Here is a 14,638-nt window from a genome sequence, read left to right on the forward strand (position 1 = left end):
ATGATTGAGTTACGATAATATTTATACAGAAAATAAGATTTTAATGACATGATTCACCAACGTAATATGCGACAGAAAGCTGATTTAATGTGATTAGTGTTAAATGGAATATTTTGTATTTCTTGCAATTTGCGGCATGCCATTTTGTTTTTCATGTATATGAATGACAAAATATTCCATTTTAATCAGGGTTGAGAAAAACCCGGGTATTTAAAAAAAGACCCAACCCAGTGGGTTTTACTGGGTTTCTTTGGGTTTTTCTCTAATGGGTATTAAATAGTTCAATTTCGTGACTAAGTGATTCAGAACACCAATATATTCTAAGAACTACTTTCATGAGCAAAAACTGGTAAATTAAATAAGCAAAGATTGGTAAATTATTATTAAATATTCTTAAGTTGGCAGCCTGCCCTTCCACTATCTTGCTAATATGTTAGATCCACGATTCAGAGGGGCAAGAATAACTGCAGATCAAGAGGAAAGTGCAGAAAATTGGCTCACAGAGATTCATCCAGAGTGGGTGACAAGTGTTATGTCTTTTAGGATTGCTGATTCTGATTATTTTCCTGCTACTATGTTTTCTGACGCAGTTGTACAACAGTTCAGTCCAAAAAATGGTGGAAAATAATGGAATTGAAAACAACAAAAAAGGGGAACTTGCCAACAGGATTTATTAGCTTTGTGAAAAGTTTAATTTATTGCCCTGCCAGCACTGCATCCATTGAGAGAATCTTCTCCACCTATGGGCTTGTTTGGTCGAAGTTAAGGAATAAGTTAGGAGAGGAAAAAGCTGAGAAATTAGTGAAGATCTACAGATTTCTGCATGTTAAGGAGGACTGAATTGTGATGTAGTTAATATTAATACCATTCTACAATAAAACACCGTGTTGATGAAAGTAATTTTTTCTTTATAATGAAACATTACCTAATTAATAACTTCTGCTGACAAATTGTTATAGTAAATAAATATGATGCACCTTTTTGTAATATTTTGTATGTTGATTAAATTACGAGAAATAAATATATGGGTTTTTTTGGGTTTTGTGTCGGATTTTATTGAAGGGGTTTTTTTTTAAAAAACCCATATGGTTTTTTTGGGTCGGGTTAAATTACAACAACCCTCATTTTAATGTCACACCTGAATAATACGGAAACCTGTCCACAATGGAAAAAAAATTAGGACCATGTCACTTCCGTCTTGAACAGGTTTCACTGTATATATATTCCTCACTCAACTGGCTTCGCTTTGATGCAGTTAAACTCAAAATTACATAATTAGTAAACTTATGCTGAAATACTAGAAAATTACTAAAAATAACAACGATTTAAGAATATATTTGTCTTTATTTATCACATCATTCAAAATTATACAATATTAGTGCATTCAGTTATTCAACATTGAACAACACAGAATAAGAAAGAGTATTAAAAATATATATATTGAACTTATTAGTTATAATTGAAATATACACAGTCCATTTAAAGCATATTATTAAATTGCACATCATGCAATAAATATATATATATATATATATATATATACAGGGTGGAAGTAAAATAGCCTTGTAGATTTTCAGAGCAAATAACTCATGTTGTATATAACAAAAAACTATAATACCATATTGGTGGAAAGTTCATAGTTCTTTCAGAAGAAAAAAAAAATGTTTTTTCCCAAATGTTTAACAACCTCTTATTCGGTAACTATTGTGAGTAACATCGTGATTTTTGTTCATATTGATATAAAGAAAAATGCATCTTGATTACACAACTTTTAACACTATATCACTTCGGAATATGTATGATAAGAACTTTCTTGTGTTAAATTTTAACGTACCTTGTTAACATGTTTCGACCTATTTTCGGTCATCTTCGGAACTGGTCGTTGTTGGTCTTGTTTCCTGTGTGGGTGCGTTCGTAGTGTAGAGTCAAAGAGTGTATGTGTTTTGAAGTTGAGTTGTGTGTTGAGAATATCGTTGGGGTGTGTTTTCGTGTGTCTGTATATTTCATATTGTTCTAGTATGTTGAGTTTCTGGCTTTTTGGTTGGATGTGCAGTATTTCCATGTCTGTGTTGATGTCTCTGTAGGTGTGGTTGGCATTTGTGATGTGTTCTGCATATGTGGAGGTGTTTTGTAATTTTGTTATGGCTGTGATGTGTTCTTTGTAACGTGTTTGAAATGATCTGCCTGTCTGTCCTATGTAGAAGTTGTTGCAGGTGTTACATTTGAGTTTGTATACGCCAGAAGTTGTTGCAGGTGTTACATTTGAGTTTGTATACGCCTGTGTGTTTGTATTTGTTTGTTTGTGTGTTGAGATGTTTTTGTAGAGTGTTATATGTTCTGTATGCGATGTTGTAGTTTAATTTCTTGAATGACCAACAACGACCAGTTCCGAAGATGACCGAAAATAGGTCGAAACATGTTAACAAGGTACATTAAAATTTAACACAAGAAAGTTCTTATCATACATATTCCGAAGACAAAGAATAATTTATCCCTCTGGCGTATTTCAATAATATGGATGGTTTTCGTGTAAATTTAATTTTAAAACCCTCTAATTTCAAGCCACTGCATATGCGAACAAGTGGCAATATCGAGGCAGAGAGCAGCTCACCTACCAAGACACACAGAGTTCGTTGAACTCTTACATCTGTATCACGAGAAGAGTGTGTTAGCGGCGATGTTGCCGGACTGCTGAAATTTCAAGCTTAATTTTATAATTAATCGTGCATTTAATCACAAAAGTAATATAGGTTTTCTATTAATTTTAATGTACCCTATTGTCCTTTTCAGTCTGCAGAGTCATTTCACTTCAACTCCGTATAGATATTTTATAGTCTATGTGTCAGCTTTTAAGCTTTGTGAGGTGTGTTGAAAGTTAGAGGGACATGCACGAAACCGAGGTAGGTAGGTATATAGTTTATTATGATAACTGAAGATAAACTCTCACCAAAAACACTGACAAGTGAGTATATTTCAGACAAAATATCGGGTCACATTATCCCCTCCAATAAGGGGGAGTATTTTTTTAACAGAATAATAATAGTAAAGTCCACTCTTGCACATCTTTCGCTGTAACAGCACTGAATGAGGTAAAGTTCTTCCAGGGGGACTGTTAGGAAGCGAAAGAGTAATGAATATATTTACGTAAGAATAAGCGCTGTAATGTTCATGTGTTACAAAAATGAAGACGGTTGTTTTCCAATGGCTTGATCACTTGGGTTCATTCAGCCCATTTCATAATTTGCCTTCCAGTATAGATCACTAAAGTTATTATACAGGGTGATTTCAGATCACCCGGAACAGTCATTTATTTCGGAAACTAACGCATTAAAATTTTCGAGAAAAAAATATTTATGACTAAATCACATGTTAACTTTCACTTGAGCTTAATTTTATCAATCAGCTCTAACAGGAAGTAGGGTCAGTGGCGTATCACTTTAAAATTTCAAATGGGAGTCTGGGTCAAATAGGGTACCATTTGATAGAGCTCTTCAAAACAAACAACTTTCATAGGAAATGTTTTTACCAATTCCTACTCTTTCAATGAGAAAACGTACGAAAAAGCAATGGGTGATTCGGACCACACGTGTCATTTATTTCGGAATCTAGTGCATTAAAATTTTCGAGAAAAAAATATTTATGACTAAACCACATGTGAACTTTCACTTGAGCTTGATTTCATAATCAGCTCTAATAGGAAGTAGGGTCAGTAGCGTATCACTTTAAAATTTCAAATGGGAGTCAGGGTCAAATAAGGTACCATTTGATAGAGCTCTTCAAAACAAACAACTTTCATTGGAAACTTTTTACCAATTCCTACTCTTTCAATGAGAAAACGTATAAAAACAATGCCAACAAAATTAAGAAATTTTAAAAGACGAAAATGTAAACAAGACAATTAATGTTGACATTTTACTGAAGACTGGATAATTCCATTAATTTTTATAAATGTTCAAACTGTCTTCCATTCTTAACTTTTTGTACGTTTTCTCATTGAAAGAGTAGGAATAAAATTGGTAAAAACGTTTCCTATGAAAGTTGTTTCTTTTGAAGAGCTCTATCAAATGGTAACCTATTTGACCCAGACTCCCATTTGAAATTTTAAAGTGATACGTCACTGACCCTACTTCCTGTTAGAGCTGATTGATGAAATCAAGTTCAAGTGAAAGTTCACATGTGGTTTAGTTACAAAAATATTTTTTTCTCGAAACTTTTAATGCACTAGTTTCCGAAATAAATTACTGTTACGGGTGGTCTGAATCACCCTGTATTATAAAATACTTCAAACATTACGACCATATTATATATTCAATCTCTATTGTACTGTATTTATTAACATTCCATGGTATTCGTACATTGCTTCACAGCTAGAATACTAGCTAGAATATTTTACTCTCCTTCAAAACAAATAAAGACAATTTATTCCTTTATCCATTTGTGTAAGGCTGTAATAGACTCTTGAACATGTTGACAACAGAATATTATTGATGAAAAAACTACGAGTATTCTTTATACACTACATACATTTCACTATCCTCTATTACAGTACTTCATAATATTTGCACTGTTTACCCAACACTCAGTATATAATATATTTTAGTATCCATTTTCTTTCAGTGCCGAATGTTGTGATTTTTAACAATTCAACGTATGAGATAAATGGCAGAGAATATGATTTTCCTCTCTCCATGCATAGGAATATATTTATAGTGTTCAATTATTCTTTTATAAGCGATACCTCTGATAAAAAATTTTAAATATTTGGATATACATTACACTTTTTTATTTTCGTATAAATAAAAGTATAGTAGGATCGCTCTTTGGATCCCCAGTTAAAGACAGAGGCTACCGCACGCCGAGCGGTTGTCTTTTGAAGTAAGATGGTCCCCCCAACCTTTTCTGTCCACTCGGGGGATGGGGTAATCTCTGTTTCTGCTTTCTGAGGCAAACATAAATGTTGCCAATTCTCCTCTGAATGCTAACACTAACTGCAGTCTTTCTTAATATGTTCAAACAATTCACAAGTGTTTTTGTTCGCTGTTTGAAAGTCTTCTATAATTTATTATTATTATTATTATTATTATTATTATTATTACTTCGTGGACTATATTGTAAATTACTTAGGTTTTTACAACCCCAAAATAGCAATGATAGATGAACAGCAATTTTAAAGGCATAACTAACTTTATTAGGACAATAATATAACCCTGCCCAACCCCATACCCATCAAGGGAGTTATGTTTGCAGGATATCAAATCAGCCATGCAGTAAGAAACATGCAGTGGAGGAGCTCGCAGCCTCATATGGACACGTTGTGTTACGCTTTCCTCCGTACCACTGTGTTCTAAATCGTTTGGGAATGTTGTTTTATTTAACGACGCTCGCAACTGCCGAGGTTATATCAGTGTCGCCGGATGTGCCGGAATTTTGTCCCGCAGGAGTTCTTTTACATGCCAGTAAATCTACTGACATGAGCCCGTTGCATTCAAGCACACAAACGCCATCGACCTAGCCCGGGATCGAACCCGCAACCTCGTACATAGAAAGTCAGCGCTATACCAACTGCGCCAACTAGGTCGACCTTTGGAAATAATCTGGCATCAACTGAAGTCTTGTGTTAGGAAAAACAATATTATCCCGACTTGAGTCTAGTGTGTTAACTTCTGCGTGATGGAGCTGCAACAATCGGTCCTCATAATTGGTCCTCCTGTGTTCAACATGCAATTAAAACGAAAGGGAACTATATGAAGCACGACAGGCACAGTAACCAAGAGAGATTTGTGATTCATTTAGGACAGAGTGACGACGAATAGAGGTAAGAGAAGAAAAATTTCATATTTTATTACATAACATTTCAGATTTCTCTGCGAATTTAGACACGAAACACAAATTGACAATATTCTTTCGGTGTTATTATTATTATTATTATTATTATTATTATTATTATTATTATTGATATAGTCTAAGTATGAAAATATATAATTTGAAGAAGTTGACCGTACAATGATTCTATAACGGATCTTTATACACATAGTAACTCAAAATTAACCATTAATTAATTCGTGATTGATTGAATGAAAGTACAATTTGTTGTATAGAAATAAATATACGATTGTTTCATACCCACGTGGCGAAGTCAATGTAAAACATGACAACTGCGCGCCTAAAAATTTCCGCACGCGTCCCTTAATGACAGGGATGGACAGTGTGGCTAAGTTCTTCTAGCAACAAAAGAGACCGACTGGGGATCCTTTGAAAAATCCTACTATATTTTTCTCCTTCATTCATGTATATATTGTCTATATTTAAGCAATAATTAATTAATAATCATGTACAATTACATTTTTTATTGCCTGTCAGACATGTTGCATGTTTATGTCACATCCATTACAGAAAAGACAGAATTTGTAAACTCTAAAAAATTATGTTCCAAACCAAATTAATGAATAAAGTCATTACAATATATTCCATTATTATTCTGTAGAAAATATGAAGTCTTCTTAGCTTAAAATATCATAGACTTTGGCGAAAACATCAATCAATGCAAAATGGGAGGTGCAACTCCCATAAATGAAAGTAGAGAATATTATATAATGAAAATTGGAGGACGTGTAAATAAACTCTTAAATTAAGTTTCTACCTTAAAAAATATCCCTTTGAATGTAGATAAATTTGTGACAGTGGTATGAAAAAGAAGTGTAATAAAATTGTCGTATTTGCTATAAAAGAATTGCTGTATTAACATATAACATCTGAGTATTATCATTATACTGTAAATCATACGTAGCTTGTCTGTGGCTTATTATTGAAAGAAATAATGAACAATATTTTGTTGATTTGCACCATGATCTCTTTCTACTTTCTTAATATTAAAACTTCCAGTTATACCATATATTCATATTGAAATCAAAATGGTATGTAGAAAATAATGTTACACTTTCATTTTTGTTTAAATGTATTATCTTAGGTATTTACTTACAAAGGCTTTTCGAGAACTCAGAGGTTCATGGCCGGACCTTGATCCCTATTCTGAGCAAGATTAATCCAGTCCCTAGCATCATATCCCACCTCCCTCAAATCCATTTTAATATCCTCCCATCTACGTCTTAGCCTCCCCAAAGGTCTTTTTCCCTCAGGCCTCCCAACTAACACTCTATATGGATTTCTGGATTCGCCCATATGTGCTACATGCCCTGCCCATCTCAAATGTTTGATTTAATGTTCCTAATTATGTTAGGTGAAGAATAACAATGCGTGCAGTTCTTCATTGTGTAACATTCTCCATTCTCTGTAATTTCATTCCTTCTAGCCCCAAATATTTTCCTAAATACCTTATTTTGTTGTTTAATTCGTAAATAACTATTGTATACATGTAACTCTTACCTAAATCAAATTGTTGAATTCTTTGTAAGTTCATGCATATGTATATATACTTTTTTGCTGGTTGAGTGGAAGAGAAGGCCTTACGGCCTTAACTCTGCCAGCTAAAATAAATAATTATTATTATTATTCTCAAACATCCTTAGCCTCTGTTCCTCTCTCAAAGTGAGAGTCTAAGTTTCACAACCATACAGAACCGGTAATATAATTGTTATATAAATTCTAACTTTCAGCTTTTTTGAGAGCAGACGGGATGACAAAAGCTTCTGAATGGAATAATAACAGAATTTCCCATATTTATTCTGCGTTTAATTTCTTTCCAAGTGTCATTTATATTTGTTACTGTTGCCGAAAGATATTTGAATTTTTCCACCTCTTCAAAGGATAAATTTCCAATTTTTATGAAATGTATTCTGATTTATTAAATGAACAAGATTGGTGGAAGAAGTTGCAAGAAGTCTGATATTTATAGTCCCATCGCTCTAATTTCCGGCAGCCAATTGCGTTGCAGGTCAGCTACATTTAAACGTGTGCGTCTTGTGATTCGCTGATTAATTTCTTAAGACTCGATAAATACTTAATATAATCGCCCGCCATTTTAACTCTTTCGTTGGCGTTCGCAGAAAGCACACGAAGACGTTATTTGCCACTCAATTATTTGCTGAATTACATTGCGTTTGATTTATTATCATAGGAGCTACGACGTGATAATGTTTAACGGTGTAGCAAATAGATTTCTTGTATGGTAGCTCGGCAATGTAAGAACAAAAATGGCGAACGATACTACCTACCTAGACTTTATAGAGCCTTCACTTTCTAAGACGTAAGCAAAGAGGAGGAGTCACGCCGGAAATAACAGCGTCGGGACTATAATTCCTAACCAGTTTTCTTTGTTTTTTTTAAGTATGTTCTCAGTTTCACGATAATTATATTTCTTAAAATCTCTGTCTGCCAAAAATGTTATTCTGTTATTTCATTCATGCTGAATGTTAACAATTAATGCCATGTTGCGAAAGAATTCCAGCTAGCAGTAATTTTTATCTGTTAAACTGGTCTTTCTTTCACCTTCCTTAGCAACCTAAACAATGGCTTTTAATTCACAGCTGTGAATTAATTTGTTTTAAATCACTCTCTCCATGACAACCAACACATTAGCAACAATAAAATCCACACATTCATTCATTTATAACTTCTTCACAAACAACACATTACAAAGAAAAGGCGTACAATTTAAAATTAAATGTCCATGCTTATTTGTGTATTACAAAATAGTGATTGCAGATATTAAAAATTAATTTAAATTAATATTTATTTATTTATTTAGGCCTATATGGTGTCTTCATACTGAAATGTATTGAATTTTGGAAGTGGCAAGTCACCAAAATGCTTTCCTTACCTCATACAATTAACAATTCTTGTTAATTTATTTAGATATTACTGTATTCTTAACTTCAAGTCCATGGAAACATTTCTGTTGTTGGACTATGAGTACAGATTTCACATTACTGCCATATTATGGGCCTAGTATTATAACTAGGTAACTACAAATCTAATGTTTTGAGATAATTAGGCAATAGCTTTTGTGCATCCAACCTATTGTCTCCATGTGTAGTAATGCGTGTAGCAGATTTTTAAATAAATTATTTAACTTAAGAAACCATAATGAATCTACACTGAAGTAGACAACTCAAATATCGAGTTACCCTTTGAATATTAGACCCGCAATGTGTACTGGTATATATGTAAAAAATTAACAAATTATAAGCAATATTTATAAATTAGGATAAAGTAGATTACATTAATTTAAACTACCCTGAAAGTCTCTACATACTAGACAAAAATAAAAGGTGCCAATATTTTTATACAAAGCAATGGGCATCTCTGATAGAGTAACTTGCATCAGAGATACAATTTAGAAAATAAATTCTAGTCCTGAAACAGTGACGTAGAATTCATTGTCATGGTGGTTAACTTGATACGTAAATCCTGGGAATTTGCATCATAATTTTTATTCTAAAAAATAAACTAATAGCTTATCCAAGATTACTGGATATAGGTTATTCATTTGTACTAATAATAACTTGCAAGAATTTTTTAATTAATGTGTATCACTGTAAATTACTAAAAATATACTATATAATTTCTTTTTAATATATTAAAACAATTAAAGTTATATGAAAATAATTTCTATTTACATATAATGTAACATTTATAATGGCATAGGCCTAATATAAAAGTGAGAAATAACTAAATTAGCTGATATAGGCTAATTAAAGGAAACTTCTGTGGCAATCCTTACCAGCATATTGAATTAAAGAAGATTTATGATGATTAGCACTCTGTTTATTAGGCTGAGAATCTATTTTTTCTTTTGCTTTAGACAAAATGAATGTAGATATATTTACTCTGGACTGTCACTAAAATCACCTCATATTGAAAGAATGAAAAGAAACATGAAGCTAAAATCAATTACTATATTTTAAAGCTTACTGAATACCATAAATTTAATAATCATAATATTATAAATTTCAAAGTATTAAATTAAGCATGCACAAAATATACCATCTTATAAACAGAAATCTTCTTAAAAAGCAATGCATTTACACAACAGGCATAGAAAATCAATATATGAATTTATAACAGTAATGCTCATACAGTTATGATGCAGTGGTATTTCACAGCTATCACAGTTTTTCAATAACAAGTCGTTTCTAACCTAACTCTCTTTCTCTCTGTTCCAATACCACACTCCTTTCCACAAGGAAGTCATATTCAAATGATTCCATATTCAGTTGGGTTATGTGTGACAAGATTTCATTAGCTTGGATAATATTCTTAGTCACAGAGTCATTCGTAATTGATGTTTCAGGAGACAGTTTGAACGGTACTCCATACAAAAAATTTTGATTCTGAGACATACTGTTAGTAACAACGTTACAAGGTGAAGAAGGTGTTGGAGGAGCTAGTGTGTTCTGTGCTAAAAGCGCATATGGTAATTGTGGATAAGGAGATGGTCCTGTACTTCCAGTTACTAACTGTACATTATCCTTCTTCTCTACAAAAATATACTCCTCTCCACGTCCTTCTGAAGATGGGTCTGGTTCAGGAGTTTTCTTTTTGCTTCCAAAGAACCAAGACAGTGACATCACGTAAACTACTTCCACAGTGTTCTGTAACATAAAATAAGCAATGAAAAGAGAAGACTATTTCTAGAACAGTTTTCATTAAGGTAATGAGTTTGTCTTGTTCGAAAACCCCTTTTCCAAAACAATAAAGCCCAGCATCTGCTAATCATCTGCATCACCTCAGATGAAAAACTTGTTTTACCATTTTTTTGAAAAACTTAAGAGTAAACTATTAAAATTAAATTCATACTAGAAATCTTATTTTGTGGGTGTGTGTGAATATCTAATAACGACCTATAATCTGTAATAGATTACACAGCAACAAATAAATACAATATAATAAATATAGAAATGATTGATTCTGTAGGTACATATTTTTTTTATCTTAGTTTAATATTAATATAGTAAGATGGCTCTTTTAAACACCTTGTAGTGAAAATGGTTTTCAACATAATAATACATTATAACACTCCCAACTAATTCGATCGACAGAATTATAATACTTACATTTTATCACACTATGAATTTTTCAACCATTTACAATTAGATTGTCTGCTATTGCATGATTCTGATATACAGTATTGCCAACATAAAGAAATAATGTTCGAGATGTAAAATTGGCGGCTTATTTGAATTAATTCATCCACCTGTCACCTTTTCTAAACAACTTGTGGCATTTCTGTATACTAAAATTTTGGATTTTTAAAGTTCATATAAGGGAGGTCATCAGTGGATCAGATCTACATATAATTTGTCACGATAAATACGTACAACCAATCTCTAAGCTAGTACGAATGTCGAAATATATCACCTTGGACAATTCTCTCCAATACATATTGAATACACCTCATCTTTGGAATGTGGCTGCTGAAATATACAACCAGCATCGTGCTTTCTACCCATTATTTGTAAGAAGAGGAAATTCATAGTGAAACATAGTTGAACACGTGTTGTCAGCAAATAGCTGGATACACTACGAAGATAGATTTACCATGCTAATATTTAGGATTTAGCCTACCTCGAAGTATATTATGATCAAATGGATAGTAATTTAAATCATCCTCAAATACAAAATGTAAGCTAATTTTTATGAGTGTATACTATGTTACTATCAAAGATACGAGTTGTCTGTGTGGGTAGAGGGACATATTACGAACTGGAAGAGTCTAGGTTCAATCCTGGATGAGGGATTTATCTCGCCATAATTTCCAGAATAGCTGTGGGATTCATCTTCCTCCTATACAATTGATTATCGTGGTGATGCTGGCTACATCACTTCCAGTGCCGAGTTCATGAATGAGAGAGGGTTCTGTCACTTGTCTTCAATGTACCTCATTAATGCTTAGAGGGTCCTTTACCTTTATTTGATATTAAGAGGTAAACCTTTGCGTGGAAGTAGACGACGACGATGATGATGATGATGATGATGGTAGTGGTTAATGGAAACTTATAATATGGGAAACAAAAGTACTAAGGGATACCTTTCAGAAGATCTGCTAAAGCACAATTTACCAGAGACTAGTGCAGTCATATTTCCACTACAGCCGAAAGAGGTAAATATATAAAAATTACTCACTGATATATGCAGACGATATTGTTTTGATTAATAATAATGTTGAAGACCTTCAAAATGCAGTTATAGAATGGGCAAGTACCTTAAAAGAACGAGGTATGGCTGTGAATATTAGTAAAAGCAAAATAATGAAGATTGGAGGGAAAAAGGTAAATTTCGAAATAAAATGGAAAGATCAAACATTAGAACAAGTAAATAGTCATAAGTATTTAGGAACAATAATAAATGACGATGGCAAACTAGACGAAGAAATAAATAATCGAATTAGAAAAGCAAATCAAGTTTATTACAATATAAATAATACAATTATTGGAAAGAGAGAAGTAAATAAGAAAACAAAAATGCAGATTTATAAAACAGTATATTTACCTGTACTCCTATATGGTGCTGAGACTTGGACAATGATGGATAATCATAAAAGTAGGGTGACGGCATCAGAAATTAAATATCTGAGAAAAGTAGTTGGGAAAACTAAGAGAGATAGAGTTAGAAATATAAATATTAGAAATGAACTACAGCAGGCACCAGTGGTAGAACAAATTGAAAGGAAACAACTGAATTGGTTTGCACATATGGTTAGAATGGGAGATGAGAGGAAAGTGAAAGAAGTATTCGAAGAGGAGAAGAGGGAAGGAAATCCGGGAAATAAGAAGATTGGCATTGGACTGGGAGAGATATAAGAAATGGGTGGAGGACCTGACCCTGCAAGGCACAAGGGATAGATGAAGAAGAAGAAATATATTGCTATAGTTTAAAAATATCGTCTTTTAGTATATGTAATCTAAACTGCAAGATTTTGGTAGAGAGGATGGGGGGGGGGGGACTGGCAAAAGATGGGAAATTGAAAGCTGCGGAACAAGCACAATTAGATCGTAGTATTCGGTGCAGGTTGTAGTATTTCTGTCTTCATGTACATACCAGTAGCAGCCGGTGATCGAAGTCCTCGATGAGGCCAGATGCAACTAGTTTAAGTGCCTGCGATAGGAAATGTTTGTTTATGATATTAATTATTATTGTTATTATATTAATATAATTATTACTGTATTATTATTGTTATTATTTTTATTAGTCTATTATTATTACTATTAATGAAAAATAATAATTTCACTCACCAAATAAGCTGTTATGCTCTGAGTTTCAATGATTGTTTCAGTGTGATGAAGCAACCCATATGTGTTGAAATTCCCCTTTCTTTCTTTTCTTTTTATTTTTTTCTTGTGACAGCAAGAAACAAGGCTAAGAGAAGTTTATTTTGCATCACATTACCACTTAACCATTGATGTGACCCATACCAGGATGCAATAGAAACTCGCGTTTTAAGATTCCCTGTCAGAAAAATTGTCAGCGAAGTCTCTCTCTTTATTTAAAACTTCCTTTATTTCAGTATTATTTCTTCTCGAAAAAGGACACTCTAACAATGAATTAACTGCACCAGCATTATTTCTCTCATTTGTTTTTGTTTATATTTTCCCGAAATATATAACATTGGCCCAGATTCACTACTGTACTACGAAGTACAATAGTAGAACACCCTCGCTTATGTCATAAAATAGTGTGGGTCTCTGCCTGCCAAAGAGCTGGAATTTTGTTATTTATGGCCTATTGAGGAAGACAAGTCACCACTGCTATTCCCACCCCACTCTACCCTTGAGGCCGACCATGGATGGGAGAAGTGAAACCTGACCAGGCCACACGAATTGTGCCTCAGCTACAACGTTTTAAGCGCAAACTCAAAGCCCGCGAAAGGACATGAAATGCATAAGCCAGACCCGGCACAAGCGATTCTGGCCTCAGGAACAAATTTTACTGCAAAACAGGTCTATATACATCACAAGCCAGACCCGGTACGAGCGATCCTGGCCTCAGGAACAAATTTTACTGCACAACAGGTCTATATACATCACAAGCCAGACCCGGCACGAGCGATTCTGGCCTCAGGAACAAATTTTACTGCAAAACAGGTCTACATACATCACAAGCCAGACCCGGCACGAGCGATCCCGGCCTCAGGAACAAATTTTACTGCAAAACAGGTCTATATACATCACAAGCCAGACCTGGCACGAGCGATCCCGGCCTCAGGAACAAATTTTACTGCAAAACAGGTCTACATACATTACAAGCCAGACCCGGCACGAGCGATCCTGGCCTCAGGAACAAATTTTACTGCAAAACAGGTCTATATACATCACAAAGTTTTCAAATGCTTCTACAGCGATATATGCTTCATTCAAATAACTAATACATTATATAGAAACACAAAATTTGATTTCAGTTAAGCCAAGTGACTGAGGCCCGGCCTCACTTGCCTCAGTCAATCAGCCGCCACTGGTACATACCTGCATCTGCAACATAGGTGTACTACAAAACAAAATTCAAGTTACAGAGAGTTCCTATGAAGACCGGTCCCAAGTAGTAATGTTCCGCTGGCTTAATGACCGTAGTGAGAAGCGAAGATAGGCAGTAAGGTGTGTAGTGGAATCCGTCTTCATGGGGCAGCATACACAGAATTGTCTGTACGTCGGTGTACGATCACTCGCAGCCAGCCAACAGGTTCTGT

The 14,638-nt window shown here is 33.8% G+C and overlaps 1 protein-coding gene and 1 long non-coding RNA gene across 2 annotated transcripts in view; one reads left to right on the plus strand and one right to left on the minus strand.

Annotated features, from left to right (window-relative positions):
* The window catches only part of mio (GATOR complex protein mio), a 114,431-nt gene that overhangs the window by 99,351 nt on the left and 442 nt on the right, over nt 1-14,638 (plus strand). The gene's annotated exons all lie outside the window — the stretch shown is intronic.
* On the minus strand, nt 1,325-11,073 carry LOC138712590 (uncharacterized). The gene is made up of 2 exons (XR_011335752.1): nt 11,013-11,073; nt 1,325-10,550 (listed from the first exon to the last, which is right to left on the minus strand). It is a non-coding gene; the product is annotated as an uncharacterized lncRNA (long non-coding RNA).

Source organism: Periplaneta americana, chromosome 13 (assembly GCF_040183065.1).
Source record: "Periplaneta americana isolate PAMFEO1 chromosome 13, P.americana_PAMFEO1_priV1, whole genome shotgun sequence".
NCBI lineage: Eukaryota > Metazoa > Arthropoda > Insecta > Blattodea > Blattidae > Periplaneta > Periplaneta americana.